A 17,082-nucleotide genomic window follows, 5' to 3' on the forward strand; every position below is an offset into this window, starting at 1 on the left:
AAATGGCAACCCACTCCAGTATTCTTGCCTGGAAAATCCCATGGACAGAGGAGCCTGATGGGCTACAGTCTGTGGGATCACAAGTGTCAGACACGACTAAGCAACTAAACCACCACGTTCAATAAGGCTACTAAGATAGAAATTGAAAATCCTAGAAGAGGATGCAAGTGTGTGTCAGTTAACATAATGACCATAATTGAGAATTAAATTTAGTTCTAAGTTCCCTGACTGGTCAAGAAAGAGATGAGCAGTGGGTTACCCAGTATTTGTCAAAGGTGTTTTACAAGCTAATTTTTTTTAAAACTAACACGTTTAGGAAATGCTGGCTAGGTGGGGATTTTTCTTCCCTTAAAGACTTCTCAGGGTTTATAATATGCTGATGTCGTTTCTAAATCTTAAACAAAGGAACTGTAAGAAGCATTGCTTTCCCAAAGGGAAGGACAAAAAGAATCCTGTTTGGAGGAGCACCTTCATGCCCTCTTGTTGCACAGAAAACATTTTGGGAAATGGTTACACCTTAGCTAATTGGACAGAGTCCAAGATATACAATTTCCTAGTAACAAATTCCAAAGGGAATTACATGGCTTATTACACAATAGACAGATTAAACACTGGTCTTCAGGTTCAGTGTCTACAGTATATTAGAGCATGTTCCTTATATAGGCATTTCTTATATAGTTTGTTGAAGAAAACTGAGATGAAAACATTTCGGCTCTAACTCTAAAATTGCTTCTATGGAAGATGAAACTCTGTATATGTGGTTTTCAGATGATAGATACAGTGTGACTTAAGAACAGAGTTCAGGATGTGTCTGGAGAATTCAGAGTGCTTTTCCAGTCTTTTTTAAGTATGAAGACCCCTTATTTGATGATGAAAACTTTTCACCAACACCTCATGCATACACGTACTACAAGTAGTTGTACTTTAATGCTGATGGCAAAGTGTTGTCATGTTCTCCAGAAATCTGAGGTTTCATTAATTACAACAGCGTACATGCTTTTGTAAAATGTATATACATGTTCAGGATGTTTATTTCACCTGCAAATTATGACGTGCATTTAGATTTTGGACTCAAAAGTCCTTAGCCTATGATGAGAACCCTCAAGTGCATCCTTTCATGTCGCTTCTTTAGTCCATCTTCTAACAGAATCTGGCAAAGTTTCAATTCCAGTTAAATTCTGGACAATTCTGGAGTGTTGCTGTTTTGTGTTATTGACTGCACAGTCATGTCTTTCAAACACTGATTAACTGAAGGAGGTGGCAAGCCTGACATCCCATTGTGAAAGTTGAGCAACCTCTGTATTGGGCCCAGATAGAGTAGACTTCATCCTCATGAGTCCATCTTCAACATGACTGTTGTCTCCCTAAAATAGTCCTATGATTGTGACACCTGGCTTTATTTGTTTTTATTGAAGTATAGTTGATTACAATATTTTGTTCACTTCAGGTGTACAACTGCCTTTAAAACTCCCAACTGACTCTCAGTCCTGCACTAAAAACCCCCAAATTACTAGCTCAAACTCCAGGAATCTTTTGATACTTCTTTAACACTGAAAATGAACATTATGAAAAAACGCTTAAGAAGTTTAGGATATTTTACCTGTGGAAAAGTCAGCACATTTTAAAAGAATCCTAAAGTGGGGTGACAGAAAAGGCAATGGCAACCCACTCCAGAACTCGTGCCTGGAAAATCCCATGGACGGAGGAGCCTGGTAGGCTGCAGTCCATGGGGTCGCTAAGAGTCGGACTCGACTGAACGACTTCAATTTCACTTTTCACTTTCATGTATTGGAGAAGGAAATGGCAACCGACTCCAGTGTTCTTGCCTGGAGAATCCCAGGGACGGGGGAGTCTGGTGGGCTGCCGTCTATGGGATCGCATAGAGTCGGACACGACTGAAGCGACTTAGCAGCAGCAGCAGCAGCAGCAAAGTGGGGTGAATGCTCAGTTACTCAGTTGTGTCTGACTCTTTTTTAGACCTCAGGGACTGTAGCCCACCAGACTCGTCTGTCCATGGGATTTGCCAAGCAAAAACTGTAGAGTGGGTTGTCATTTCTTCTTCCAGGGAAATTAGGATAGACTCGACTCTGCTATATAGTTGTAAATTTCGGAAAATGTTTGTATGCCCTCAGGTCAAGAAAAGATTTTTCAAACAAGGAGCCGAAAAAAGACGATTTTGATACTTTTCTCCATTCCCATCCTATAAGTATTTCCAAATTAGAGAAGGACACGAAGGAAGTGAGCTGAGAGAGGCTGGAGAAAGGATAGTGACTATTTTCAGTATAAATTATTCCCTCGGAGGCACTGACAGGATCTATATTGAATTGCAGGGCATTCCCAGGAATCTAACATCCAGTCATTTGTTTGTAATAAGGATTGTATGCATAAAAGCACTTATTGTTTGTGTTATTGATTGTTGCATCCTCAGGGCCTAGAATGATGCCGAAAATATACTGGCCGCTCAAACAGAATGAACAACAATGTATAGACTAAGAGATTATTTGAGCGCATGTTTTCCGTTGAGCATTGTTTTGGGGTAGTTACCTATGGCCCTTGGGTAAACAGAAGTCAAAATGGGGGAAGATAAGGACTGACGTTGTAGAATATTAGAACTGCCCACTTCGGGCATGAAGAAAAGTCGTCTAACATCACGCAATCTCACAATAAAGAAAACAGCCCTGGCAGCGGTGGGATTCGAACCCACGCCCCCGAAGAGACTGGAGCCTTAATCCAGCGCCTTAGACCGCTCGGCCACGCTACCTCTTCCGGCGCTTGTTTCTTCCTCATTTTTACTAAGAGTGATAGTCTTCCCTTTACGGTTCCGTCACGTTCCCGTTCTAGGACATTTATCTGGCGTTCTCCTCACCAATACTGCCATAGAATTCTGCCTGGCATTCAACCACCACCCAGCCTGATCCCTAATACCCTATTTCCCCACAGTTGGGAGCAGCGGGGAAGGAAATCAGGGGATCCGAGCCGCCCGCCCGTTTGTAACCAACCCGGGAGGAAAGAGCTGCAGGTGGTCGTGTGGGTTGCAGGTCCACGGTGGACGGTGATGTCCCCCGCAGCCGCGACACAGCTGAGAGTCCAGGAGTGGTTTTGGATGAGGGGAAGCTAGGGGGGAAAGACAACCCGACGAAAGGAGCACAGAGCCCAGTTCTCAGGACGAACGCGGTCTCTGCAGAAATGCCCCCAGGACCAAAGGCACTGGGCGGTTCATTTTGAAACGCCAAGGTTTGAATCAAAACTATAAAGAGAGGCGGGTTCCATCCCTGGGACGGAAAGATCCCCTGGAGAAGGGCATGGCAACCCACTCCAGTATTCATGACTGGAGAATCCCATGGACAGAGGAGTAGCCTGGCGGGCTACAGTCCATGGTGTCGCAGAGTCAGACATGACTGAAGTGACTTAGGCTGCATACATGCATTATCCTTAGCTGCAATAATTTATCAATTACCAGGTGTTATTTTCTAAGGAGATTACCTTAGGAAAATCTCTAAGAAAAAGGGTTCTCAACAGAGCAAAAGCAACATAGTCACCCCCTACTCTTCCTAAAGCTTCTTTCCCTAGTTTCTCCGTATATCCCAAGCTAGGAGCCTCTTTTCTCATCTGCTGTGTCATTTCGAGCCCTCTCCGTGGTTCTCCCTCTCGGTCCCTCACAACACCAGTAGACTCTCCTCCACTATCAGTATTATTAATATGTACTCCCACCAGTCCTGGATGGCAATATGGACATAATTTGATGGAAACTGACCACTTTGTGACAAGTTTAACCCTCAAACACAAAGAGCAATGATATCCTCCTGCTAGGTACTAACTAGTTTAATACTTCATCAGCATCATCTTGATCCATCAAAGGCATCAATTTAGAGACCAGTTTTCTCTTTCTGGGGTTTGCATTCCTACATGGTAAACTAACAAGGGGAAAAAAGAAAATTGAAGAAATAAATTGAGATAAACTGACTATATCAAAGATTGGGCATCAGGAGCCCACTCATTCATTCAACAAGTATTGATCCTGGGCACCTGGGCGCTAAGCTGTACACTGAGTATTCAGTAGAAACATTTGACCAGTGCTATCCTCACCCTCAGAACTACCAGGGAAGGCAAACATTCATCAGGTAATTATAACTCAGGGTTGTAAATAAAGGAAGGCTGCATCCACATTTAGTTGGAAGAGCTAACTTAGCATAGATCTGGAAAGGCCTGGTTGGAAGAATTTATGAATGCACTGAGGAATGTATGTTGGAGTGAGACAGACCTGGTGAGAAGTGTAATAAGGAAAGTTTGGGTGGAGGGAGGCCAGGGTCAAGATTGAACCTGCAACCCATTTCCTCCAACAGGCCCTCTCTCCTGGAGGGAAGACAGAGATTCATGAAGAAGTGAGAAATGCAAGCAGAGAGAAAGAGGTGAGGGAGAAATGATCTCCATGCAGAAGAAGAAAATTCAGGTAGCTTTCAAAGAAGAGTCCTTTGTCTCTAATCCAATCAAGTTTATGTGGAAAAGTTTTAATATTTAGAAGAGCATTAAACACATTTAAGGGTTCTACCCAGACTCCTCTCTAAAAAACAGATATTAAAAAGAAATGAAGCAAAAGATTCTTGCTACATAGAAAGGAGACAAAATATCATTAAAAGAAGATGTTGTTCAAGAGGTGTTTGCCAAAAAAAAAAAAAAAGAGGTGTTTGCCATCAGGCCTATAGGTTGATTTCCTCTGAAACATTAAGCAAAAAAAAACACAAAACAGCTTCAGTATACAGAGAAATTCAACAAACTACTACTTTTATGCTTAGAGAAAAATAAAATTTCTTATATAAATTGATATTACATAGGTGTTAAAATGTATTAACATAAGAAGACTGTTGGCAAACTAACAAAGGAGTGTCCCAGCTCAAAGAGGTTTTGAAATTTGGGGATTTATATTTGGGGGTTGGGGGAGAGCAGGAAATGTGCAATTAGTTAGAAAGAGTACTACTGTTTCATTTAACATGATCATAAAAACACCATCTGTTTGTAGAGTAAGGTCAGGGACACCATGATTTCTATTTGGAAATTTGTGAAGAGTTCAAATGCACACTGAACTTTTATAAGAAATGAGAAGGAAATAATAAGCAATACACCTGTGACTGTTATTTAGACAAACCAAGTAACAAAGCTTCGTGCCCCAGTACTGTCAGACAGAAGCTAGTTATCACAAAGGCATGAAACTGTCAAAAGTCAGGAGAATAACAGGATCCGCTTTTCCTCAAGTAGTTATCAGTAAATTTCTCAGGTGCGCATTCAGACATGCTCAATACTTTGCCTGTTTCTTAGTTTTTGACAGTTTTCCTTTAATGATCTAGCCTTCCCCTATTTTCTTTCTTAGCAAACCCCAGACAAATTGTAAATTCGTAGCTAAAGAGAGGTGGAGGCGCTGGGGAGATCAGGCAGTCCGGAGCTCGCCTAGGCCCAAGATTCAATTACCCTGCCAGTATTTCTGGCGATCTCCCTTCTCCCAAAGCAGTGAAACTAGAAAATCCACCAGAGAGAGTGCTTTTCAAAATTCCAGCTGCTCTCCCGGATTCAGAAACTCGCCCACAACCAGCGAATACAAACGTCCAGAAAATAGCTTCTCGATTTCTTTCATCTTCATTCGTAACTGTTTTTTCATTATGTTATGCTAATCTCAATCAACTCCTAAAGCTAATCAATTGCCTCCAAAATTTGCCTCTCACTGGATCATCCAATCGAATAGATTAAAATTTTGAGGCATTTAGGAATAGTGGACAGCTTTTTGATCAATGACAAGTAACTAACTCATTTACCCATTCTTTGTAAACCATTGAAATTTACATCATTTGTCATTTTGAGCTTAGAATATCAAAACCATTGCAGGGCTTCTAAACCGAAAATGTTTCATATGGAAATTAAAAGTTAGCTTGCATACACTTCTAAAGTTTCCCCTATGCGGGAACACTGGTAGTAAAATCAAAAACGAGCTATTTCTTCCCTGACCGGGAATCGAACCCGGGCCGCGGCGGTGAGAGCGCCGAATCCTAACCACTAGACCACCAGGGAAGGTGCTAGAAAGCTGTCAAGAAAAACCTACGAGGCTAACGCTTCTTAGGTACAAAGTGACACTGTGATAGGATCACTTTCGTTTTTACAAGGACCTCCTGTCCGCACCCGGAGAAGGCAATGGCACCCCACTCCAGTACTCTTGCCTGGAAAATCCCATAGAGAAGCCTGGTGGGCTGCAGTCCATGGGGTCGCGAAGAGTCGGATACGACTGAGCGACTTCACTTTCATTTTCCACTTTCATGCATTGGAGAAGGAAATGGCAATCCACTCCAGTGTTCTTGCCTGGAGAATCCCAGGGACGGGGGAGCCTGGTGGGCTGCCGTCTATGGGGTCGCACAGAGTCGGACACGACTGAAGCGACTTAGCAGCAGCAGCAGCAGCCTGTCCGCGCCAACCAATAAAATATGGAAGAGAGGAAGATGTGGCAACGCCGAAGAAGAAGAAATCGGAGCATTGTAGCTTCACAGTCTCTTTCCCTGCTCCAGACCTGTGGAGTTACTCAGGAATAAATTGTACATTTAACGAAGTCATTACAGCAGTTCTTAAAACATTAATTTGTAATTGTCTTCTCTTTCTCCTTATAAACTGGTGAGCCATTAGAAGATGAAAGTCCTTTTAAAATTTGTCTTTGACTTCCTCAGGCGCTTATCGTGATGTTTATCAAACGAATTCTTAATAAGTAGTGACTAAAAGGACAGAGAATAAAGCCATTACACATTATTTTAAAGGCTTGTGGGCGGAGCCGAAATAGCTCAGTTGGGAGAGCGTTAGACTGAAGATCTAAAGGTCCCTGGTTCAATCCCGGGTTTCGGCAGGAAGGCGATTTATTTTAGTGTTTATTAAAATACTGAATGTACTAATGTAAACAAAATACACACAGAACCAAAAAAATAGGAGACTTTTTTTCCTCAAATTCATAAAGGAAGACACAAGAGGATTGTGCAATAAGACGATTCTTTCAGTCGGAGAAGCCTAGGGATGGACTTCTACATTTAACTAAATGGAAATAGTTCCAAATGTGCTAAAGGAAAACCACTTTCCCTTCTTTTTTGTAATATTTAGTGTGTATCTTCTTTCTTGGTTCGGATTCTGTTCCATTTATGCTATGATCCTCTTTCTTCAAACCTGCATCTTCTTCATTCCCATGGAATTAGTCCAGCAACCGTAAGCCAAAATCAAGGGGACTCCACTTTCTCCCGTTCATTTCTACTTAATGATGTCCCCTTTCCCCCTAATCTTATTCTCTGCCAGATTCTAATGCAAAGGATACTAGTCTCCCAGGTAGATATGAAAAAGAAAAGTTTAATATGAGGAATATCAATTACATTTTTTTCTCGACATCATTTTCCTTCAGTAAAAATTTATTGAATAAGTGGACTCCTATGTAATTCTGAAGAGAAAGAGAGAGGCAAGGCAGGAGAACTGAAGAAAGTTTCCTAGAAAATGAAGTCATCTGAGTTGAATTGAAGAGGTGGCTCCTGGCTGGAAGAGAGTACGTGGCAGGGTGCGTGGTAAACTGAGCCAGAGCCTTGAAAGAAAGAAGACTCATGATACTCCTGTGGTTTATTTTTTCCCTATCTCCTAATTTTCTGGTTCTTCACATATTCCAGCCTCTTGCTACTCAGAGGAAAAGTTTTCCCTCATTTCCAAGGTTAATTAATACTCCAGCTGAGCTTTTGACAACCTTCTCCTGAATTCCATTCTACCCTTGTGTCTTTGATCTCTCTCCCTCTTACCTGCCTCTCTTCAGACTACAAAATGCCTAATCCTCATCTTTAGACAAGAAGAGAACACATGCTCTCCTGTCTTGCCCTCAGGTTTCTTCCCCAGAGGCTTTCCTTCCACTCACCACCAAACTTGTGTCAGGAACAGTATTTGTCTTGGCTTCCTTGCCTTAATTGCTCATCAGCTTACTTCTGCCTTCCAATCCTAAGAAAACATTACCATCAGCCACTCAAGTTTCTAATGCTTTGGCTTTTCCCCCAGCCCTAATCTAAATTTTGTGCAGAATGCAAACTATTGACAACTCTTCCTTCTCGACACAGTCTTCCTTGGACCTTTTCTTCTCTGTGCTTTCCGGCTGCTCTGTTTCCATCTTCTCTCTCCCCAGCTTCTAAGGACTCTTTTCAGAAATGGCTTCTTCTCAGTGTTCTGACCTCTGTCTTTTTAAAATTCATTTTTAACTTTTAGATGATTGTAAGTTCACATTCAGTTATAAGAAATAATGAAGAAAGATATCATGTATGCTTTACTGAGTTGCCCCCAATAGTGACACATTGCAAAATTATAATGCAGTATCAGGAGCAGGGTATTGATATTGATAAAGTCAAAGTACAGAACATTTCCATCACCACTAGGGTCCTCAGGTTGCCCTTTTATAGATGCTGACCTCTTACTCCCCCCACCCCAACATCTGGCAACCACTAATCTGCTTTCCATTTCTACAACTTTGCGATTTCAAGAATGTTATATAAATAGAACCATATATACAATATAATCTATTGGGACTGGCTTTTTGCACTCACTGTAATTTTCTGGAGATTCATCCAAGTTGTTGAACCTTTCGTAGTTCGTCCTTCTTATTACTGAATAGTATTCTGTATATTATTCACCACAGTTTGAACATTCTCCATTGAAGGACATTTGGGTTGTTTCCAGGTTTCTACCAGTATGAATAAATATACTGTAAACACTTGCAGATAGTTTTTATGTAAACATCAGTCATCATTTCTCTGGGATATATGTTCAGGAGTGCAGCTGTTGGGTAGCATGGTACTTGCATATTTAGTTTTTAAAGAAACTGACAAAATGTTTCCCAAAGTGGTTGCACCTAACCCTAACCCTAAACCCTAACCCTAACCCTAACCCCTAATCCTGACCCTAACCCTAACCTATCAGCAACATATATAGCCTCATCAACCTTTGGCGTTGTTACTAGTTTTATTGTAGCTCTTCTGATAGGAATCTAGTAACATCTCATTGTGGTTGTAATTTGCATTTCCCTAGTGGCTAATGATGGAGAAGGCAATGGCACCCCACTCCAGTACTCTTGCCTGGAAAATCCCATGGACGGAGGAGCCTGGTAGGCTGTAGTCCATGGGGTCGCTAAGAGTCGGACACGACTGAGCGACTTTCCTTTCACTTTTCACTTTCATGCATTGGAGAAGGAAATGGCAACCCACTCCAGTGTTCTTGCCTGGAGAATCCCAGGGATGGGGGAGCCTGGTGGGCTTCCGTCTATGGGGTCTCACAGAGTCTGACACGACTGAAGCGACTTAGCAGCAGCAGCAGCAGTGGCTAAAGATGTTGAAAATATTTTCGTGTGTGTATTTGCCATCTATATATCTGCTTTGGTGAAATGTCTCTTCAGGTCTTCTGTCCAGTCGAGGAAGAACTTTTGCGTACAGGTTTTTGAGTGAGAAGTTCCTGAAAATAACTTAAAGTTCAGACCTGTTGCACATCTGTCTTGGATTATACACTTGTCAGGTAATGCAATATACTGAAGCAGTACTTACAAAATGCAATAGAGCCTTACTGTTTTGCGGAAGGCTGATTTGCAGAGTGCAGAAATCCCCGGGATAATAAGTCATTAAGAAGAGTTTCTTCCAGTTTGCCTGACTGCACCACCCTACCCCTGTGTGCAACATGTAAAGATAAAGCAAACAGGTAGTGTTAAAAAAAATAATAATAATAAAGTCAGGCCCAAAATGGAGTCATTTATGCTAAGCCTCATTGTCACCAAGCCCAGACTTAGCGTTTTTGCCCGCCTGGAAATGTAATGTAAAACCAGTCAATCAGGAATTACCTGATCAGTATTAGTTAGATAATCTAGCTCCTGCCATCCCCTAAAGGAAAGAAATTTAGCAATAACTAGGTTCATGCCTGGAGAATCCCAGGGATGGGGGAGCCTGGTGGGCTGCCGTCTATGGGGTCGCACAGAGTCGGACACGACTGAAGCGACTTAGCAGCAGCAGCAGCAATCATCTTTTTTCCCTAATATACCTTCCTTGTTCCTGCTCACTTCTACCAGAGCCTTCCATTTTATACAGCTCCTCGGAGCTCCTTCCTATCCGCTAGATTGGATGCTGCTCCACTGGCATCGATTTTTGTTCAAATAAAATCTTTTTTAAAATTTAAGATGCCTCAGTTTATCTTTTAACAGCAGTATGCGCCCTGAAGTCAGGTGGTTGACCGAGAATAATGCTGAGGAAAAAATGATTTTTTTTTTTTTTTAAGAGAGAATCCTGTAAAGGGAAGGTGAACAAAAGAGACCGGGTCTCGTCGGATGTCCGGGCAGAACTGCAGGCACTGCTCGCAGGCGCGGTCCCACCGCCGCCCAGCACGGGGAGTTTGACCTGCTCCGTGTCCGGCCTGGGCCGGGTCCCCCCCTCCTTAGACAACCTGGTACCCCCGGGCTCCCCCGGGAGCCCCATGTTGGTGCCGGGCCCAGTGCGGACGCCCGCTCTACACAGCGCCGGAGTCCCGAACCCCCGGGCACCCACGATCCGCCGGCCTCAGCCTCCCAAGAAGCTGGGATTACAGGCGCGCGCCACCGAGCCCGGCGCTGGGAGACGAGGCGCCGCGGGCCTGGAGGCCGCGGCCGGCTGCCCTGCAGTGATGCGGTGCGGGACCCACGCGGCGACTCCCTTGTTCCCAGCCCACTACCCCCTCAAGATTGCTGGAAGGGGCTCAAGAGACGCAGAAAGCAAGGGCAGAGATGTGAATATGCTTCTTTTATTGTGTTGTCCTGGGAATCTTTGCATAAACGGCCGTAAATGTATCAGAGGATGAGCGTTGAGCGTTCTTCGCAAATTTCAATGCGCGTACAAAATCACAGGGGGGTCTCGCCAAAATGCAGGTTCTAATCATATGGATCTGGGGGTGAGCTCTGAGATTCTTCATGTCTAAGAAACTCCCAGGTGTGGCCAATCAGCGGCCCGTGCGGCAAATTCTACACTCTTATTTAACAGTGACAGCTTTATATTAGAACATTATGGAGAAAAATAAAAGATACCCACAGTTGTGCCTTCCCAAACGATCGTAGGCATCTACCCCACCACCCCCGACCCCGTACCCTTTTTAGTCCCCGCCCTCCTGCATGCACAACTTTTTGCCTGGTTGAAACCTTGACATATGTACAGTACCATGTTGGATGCATTTGTTTGCTGCTTTGTGCTAAGTAATAAATAAACGCAGTATGTGTGTTAGTTGCTTAGTCGTGTCCGACTCTGCGACCCCATGGACTGTAGCCGGCCAGGCTCCTCTGTCCATGAATTTCTCCAGGCAAGAATACTGGAGTGGGTTGCGATTTCCTGCCCCAGGGGATCTTCCTGACCCAGGGATCGAACCTAGACCTCCTGCATTGCAGGCAGATTCTTTACAGAGATAATAATAAATGTAGAGAAGTGTTCAATTACTGCTCTGTCAGCCAACATTCACTGAGACCCCTCTTTGTGCTGTCCATCTGGGGAATCAGAGAGTACAAAATGCACTCTTCTGAGGAGCTTATGGCCTGATTAAAAAAAAATGCAAACAAATAAATCAGTGAGAATTAAAAATTGTATTCTTCCATAGATGTAAGGGCAGGGTTTTGTGTAGAGGACATCATCAATCCAGGCACCTAACCTAAAGATGGGGAGGGTTTATTGGAGGAGATGATAGCTGAAATGTGTCTTAAAGATGAACTATGATTAGGCAGGTAAGGAAGGTGTGGTCAAGATTTATAATAAATATTATTGGGTCTTCCTCACAGGACACACAGTTTCTGAAACCCTAGGACTTTCCTAATTGATGAGAACCATAAAGGTGCCTTTTGTTATGTTAATGAGGGAATTTTGGAACAACTCACTTGGAGGGGTCAGATTGCAAGGAAACTAATCTTCTGATTGAAGGATTGAAACTCTCAGTCCCACCTTCAACTCCAGGGAGGGGAGAGTGGCTAGTTCAGTTCGGTTCAGTTGCTCAGTCATGTGACTCTGCGCATGGACTGCAGCATGCCAGGCTTCCCTGTCCATTGCCAGCTCCTGGAGCTTGCTCAAACTCACGTCCATTGAGTCAATTAAATTACTGATGGCCTATGATTTAATAATAGTGCCTATATAATGAAGCATCCATTAAAAAAAAAATTTTTTTTTTTTAAAGGACAGGGTTTGAAGAGTTTGGGGCTGGAAATGTGAGGACTTGGAAATGTGAGGACTGTGACCAGCTCAGAGAAGGGATGGAAGTTCCATGTTCCTTTACCCATACCTTGCCCTTTGCAACTCTCCCTTCTAATTATTCCAGAGCCTCTTATAATAAGCCAGTAAACTCATACAAGCTCAACATTCAGAAAACTAAGATCATGGCAAATGGTCCCATCACTTCTTGGCAGACAGATGCAGCGGAAACAGTGACAGACTTTATTTTGGAGGGCTCCAAAATCACTGCAGATGGTGACTGGAGCCATGAAATTAAAAGAAAGAAAAGTTAGACCAACCTAGACAGCATATTAAAAAGCAGAGACATTACTTTGCCAACAAAGGTCCATCTAGTCAAAGCTATGGTTTTTCCAGTAGTCATGGATGGATGTGAGAGTTGGACTATAAAGAAAGCTGAGCACTGAAGAATTGATGCTTTTGAACTGTGGTGTTGGAGACTTGAGAGTCCCTTGGACTGCAAAGCGATCCAACTATAAAGGAAATCAGTCCTGAATATTCATTGGAAGGACTGATGCTGAAGCTGAAACTCCAATACTTTGGCCACCTGATGTGAAGAACTGACTCATTTGAAAAGACCCTGATGCTGGGAAGATTGAAGGTGGGAAGAGAAGGAGACGACAGAAGATGAGATGGCTGGATGGCATCACCGACTTGATGGACATGAAAAGTGAAAGTGAAGTCGCTCAGTCATGTCCGACTCTTTGCAACCCCGTGGACTGTAGCCTACCAGGCTCCTCCGTCCATGGGATTCTCCAGGCAAGAATACTGGAGTGGGGTGCCTGGGAGTTGGTAACGGACAGGCAGGCCTGGGGTTCTGCAGTCCATGGGGTCGCAAAGAGTCGGACATGACTGAGCAACTAAACCGAACTGAAACTCATATATAAAATGTTTCTCTGAGTTCTTTTATCTAGCAAATTAATCAAACTCAGAGAGAGGAGTTTTTTAAAAATCTCATCTATAATCAGTTGATCATATGCACAGCTGACAACCTGGACTCGTGATTGGCATCTGAAGTGGAGGGCAGTCTTGTGGAACCCAGCCCCTAATTGGTAAAATCTGACATTATCTCTGGGTAGATAGTGTTAGAACTGAGTTGAAGTGTAGGATACCCAGCTGGTATAAAGAACTGCTTGGTGATGTGGTGGAAAATCACACATGTTGGAATTATGTCAGATCCATAGGGCATGGAAAGATTCTTTCCATGAAGCATCAACAGGTACAAAGCTGATGATGAAATGATGAAAGTTGCTCAGTTGTGTCCGACTCTTTGCGACCGCATGGACTATACAGGTCAGTGTTCTGGCCTGGAAAATTCCATGGACTGTATAGTCCATGGGCTCGCAAAGAGTCAGACAGGTACAAAGCTGAAAAGGTGTCAAAATCCCTAGTTCCAAGTTCAAGTAGACCTGAGCAGAGCATCAACAATGTACAGGCCAGAGAATAAGATTAAGATGATGTTGCAGATGAAAAAAGAATTAGCTTGTGTGGTAGTTAGTCTCCCAAAACAGACCCCAATGTTGCAGGTCTCTCAGTAATCACACCTTTGTGTAGCACATTTTCACAATTAATCTTGGCTGACCTAGTAGAATTTCATTGAAATGACGTTTTGCCCATTCCAGGCCCATCTGAGTCATAAGAACCCCAGCAGCTTCTGATGAGGTTTCTTGAAATGCTCAACCTGAGAAGCTCCCTTTCAGAACCCAGGCACACGGAAAGGCCACAGTCAGGCACTCTGGGCAACAGTCTCAGCGAAACTCCTAGCAGATCACAAACACCAAATGCCAACACCTGTCACATGAGCTGTCCATCTTGAACAAGTCAGTCCAATCAAGTCTTCAGAGGATCGAAGTTCCTGCTGACATCTCCTGGAGCAGAGTTGCCCAGATGAGCCCAGTCAACCAACAGAATCAAGAGAGATAATAAAGTGGTTTTCTACTGCTATCACAGCAAATGTAGTGGCTTGAAACAACACAAATTTATTATCTTAGAATTTTGCAGGTCAGAAGTGATACATTTGGGGACTTCACTGGTGGTCCAGTGGTTAAGACTCTAAGCTCCCAATGAAGGGAGACTGGATTCAACACCTGGATGGGGAACTAAGATCCCACATGCTATGTGTCCAATAATAAAATAAAACAATTAAAAAAGAAGAAGAAGTGAGGGCAGGGTATTGGCAGCCTGCATTCCCTTCTGGAGGCTTAAGGGGAGAATCTGTTTCCTGCTTCACAGAGTTGTTTTTTGCAGTGGTAGGACTACAAAAGAAGTCTCTGTTGTCTGCTGGCTGTAAGCTAAAGGACACTCCCATCTTCTAAAGGCTGCTACCTTCCTTGGCTCTTCAAAGCCATGAATGATGTGTCAGAGTCCTCAAAATCATATCTCTTTACCTAGTCTTCTTTTCCCCCACCCCACTTCTAAGGACTCGTGATTAGGATCATCTTCCTGTCTCATGGTCCTTAATCACATCTGAAAAGTACCTCTTACCATGGAAGGTAACATTCACAGGTTCCAGGGATTAGAGAATGTTTTTAGAATGGCCGCTATTCTGCATACCACAAACCACTGTGTTTTGGAATTCTTTGTTACATATTAGTAGATAGTGAGGACACAGTGGGAGCCTTATCTTCAATGCCACACACTTGAACTTTACCTCAAAGTTCCTTCTCTATTTCCTCCTCTTCCCAGTCTCTAAATTATGGAGTTCTCTAAAGTCCCTACCTGACCCCTCATGTATTCCCGGCATTTATCTTCTCCCTTCATGAGCTCACCTGATCACCTGACTTTAAACGCCACCTACACCCTGATGATTCCCAAACTTTAATTTTCAACCCCGCCTCTCCATTAAACAGATCCATTTACATGACTGACATTTCCACTGAATGTTCAAAAGGTATCACAAACTTGGTATGTTCAAAGGTCTCTTGATTTCCTACCCATCCCCAAACCTGCTACCTCTCCAGTTCTCTTAATCTTGATAAATAATCATAGCAGTAATTAAAATGTGTGAAATAAAACTTAGATTCCAAATAAGTTATATTGTACTTTTAGCAAATAAGAAGATTCTGTTTTTCTTGCTATTTGGCTGCCCCTTTCTGGTATTATTATTATTTCATTCTTAAGTAGTCATATTTCCCAGAAAATGAATCATTTTTTCAGTGTATGAGTTTTTGTCACGATCAACATAACATTAAACAATACTGGAGAAAGAGCATATACATTTCTGATTTACTATAGTACTTTTTCTTATTCCCATCCTTAAAGCATTTCCAAATTAGAGAAGTACATTCTTCTTATCCCATTCATTGACAATAAAGATTTTACAGCAGGCCAAACCTCAACGTATTTTCTATGGCCAGCAACAATGACAGCCACGTTGGAGGCCCAAAAAGTTTATCTCATTACATTTGTATGGGGTTAAAAGTCTCAGTAAGTGCTTCTGCACATTTTGAAGAAAATAAAACTGACTATAAACTTCAATAAACTATGAAAACCTCAACATCATGAGTAAACAAGCCACAATCTTTTAAAGCAATGCTATATGCACACGGAGTGCAGGACATTTAGCAGATAAGACCTTTTCATATTCTTTGGTAAGGCTAAATAGAATTTGCCAAAATTCACATTTGCACCTCTGCAAATTGTGCAGATAGGAGAAGGAAATGGCAACCCACTCCAGCGTTCTTGCCTGGAGAATACCAGGGACGGGGGAGCCTGGTGGGCTGCCGTCTATGGGGTCGCACAGAGTCGGACACGACTGAAGCGACTTAGCAGCAGCAGCAGCAGCAGCAGATGAACAAGGCCTAGTTTGTAGTTAAGCAAGATATCAACCATCATTTAAGTATGTAGCGGTTTTGTTAAATCTACATACAAATCAAGAATACGATTTTCGACACTATGTTTCAAGCGAAAGTCGTAGGAGCTAGGGAAACATTATTTGGTTGCCGTATTTTGACACATCACTTGAAGTTGTTATATTGTAGACAGCAAGCTCATCAGACAGAATCAACTCCACGTTGCAAGAGACCAATACATGGTATCGAAATTTACCTTTTTGTTTGCCTCCCAATTGCAACCTCTGAATCAGGACTTTTCAAGTGCTATACCCAACTCTATTTTTGAATGAGCACTGGTGTCATTTGGAGACTAAGAAAATCTGATTGGAAAGTTCTCTCCCGTCTAAACCCAGTTTTGGGAGATTCGGTCTCCCCATGTACTTTCACACCTCCTTTTTCACCATGCCCAAATCCAAATCCTTTTCTACATACTGTGCAGTTGCTTCTGTAATTTACCTCCCTAATCCAGTTGTATGTGTTCTTCAATCCGTCATTTAGACTTTTTCAGTGATCTGGGTCATGCTGGAATTCCCACGGGAGTTCGTTTGTTCCCACTTTCATTATCTAGACTCTTAGAAAATATGGTCATAATATCCGCAATGTTAAACATAAAGCTAACACTATTTGAACAAAAAGCACAGCAGTTAATCTACAGACACGGCCAAACTGTTGACGCCCACGACTACGGATAACTTATTTCGCACATTTAAGGTGCAGCACTCAGAGGGAGGCAACAATAGACCGCCCATTGTTGCGAACCAGAAATTACCATTGCCCTTATCAGCGGCCAGGGGGAAACAGCGACTGCAACTACAGAAGCTGAAAAAGATGTGCCGCATCCATCTACGTAAGTCAATGTTCCTTTCAGCCTTCCGGGGTGAGGAACCCCGGGGCTATAAAGTTGTAATAGGATTTTTTGTACTTTCCCCAACCGTCCGTAGCCCATCTCTGAATGGGCTACGAAATGGCCATTCTCTGAATGGCCCGAAAACACT

General features: G+C 42.9%; 3 non-coding genes across 3 annotated transcripts; 1 reads left to right on the forward strand and 2 right to left on the reverse strand.

The window, feature by feature from the left end:
- Positions 1-2,679: 2,679 nt before the first annotated feature.
- Positions 2,680-2,761, reverse strand: TRNAL-AAG. Its single transcript has one exon. It is a non-coding gene; the product is annotated as a tRNA-Leu (tRNA).
- A 3,224-nt stretch (positions 2,762-5,985) lies between these two features.
- Positions 5,986-6,057, reverse strand: TRNAE-CUC. Its single transcript has one exon. It is a non-coding gene; the product is annotated as a tRNA-Glu (tRNA).
- Positions 6,058-6,801: 744 nt separating this feature from the next.
- Positions 6,802-6,874, forward strand: TRNAF-GAA. The gene has a single exon. It is a non-coding gene; the product is annotated as a tRNA-Phe (tRNA).
- Positions 6,875-17,082: the final 10,208 nt, after the last annotated feature.

This window comes from Bos indicus x Bos taurus, chromosome 23, assembly GCF_003369695.1.
Source record: "Bos indicus x Bos taurus breed Angus x Brahman F1 hybrid chromosome 23, Bos_hybrid_MaternalHap_v2.0, whole genome shotgun sequence".
NCBI classification, from domain to species: Eukaryota; Metazoa; Chordata; class Mammalia; order Artiodactyla; family Bovidae; genus Bos; species Bos indicus x Bos taurus.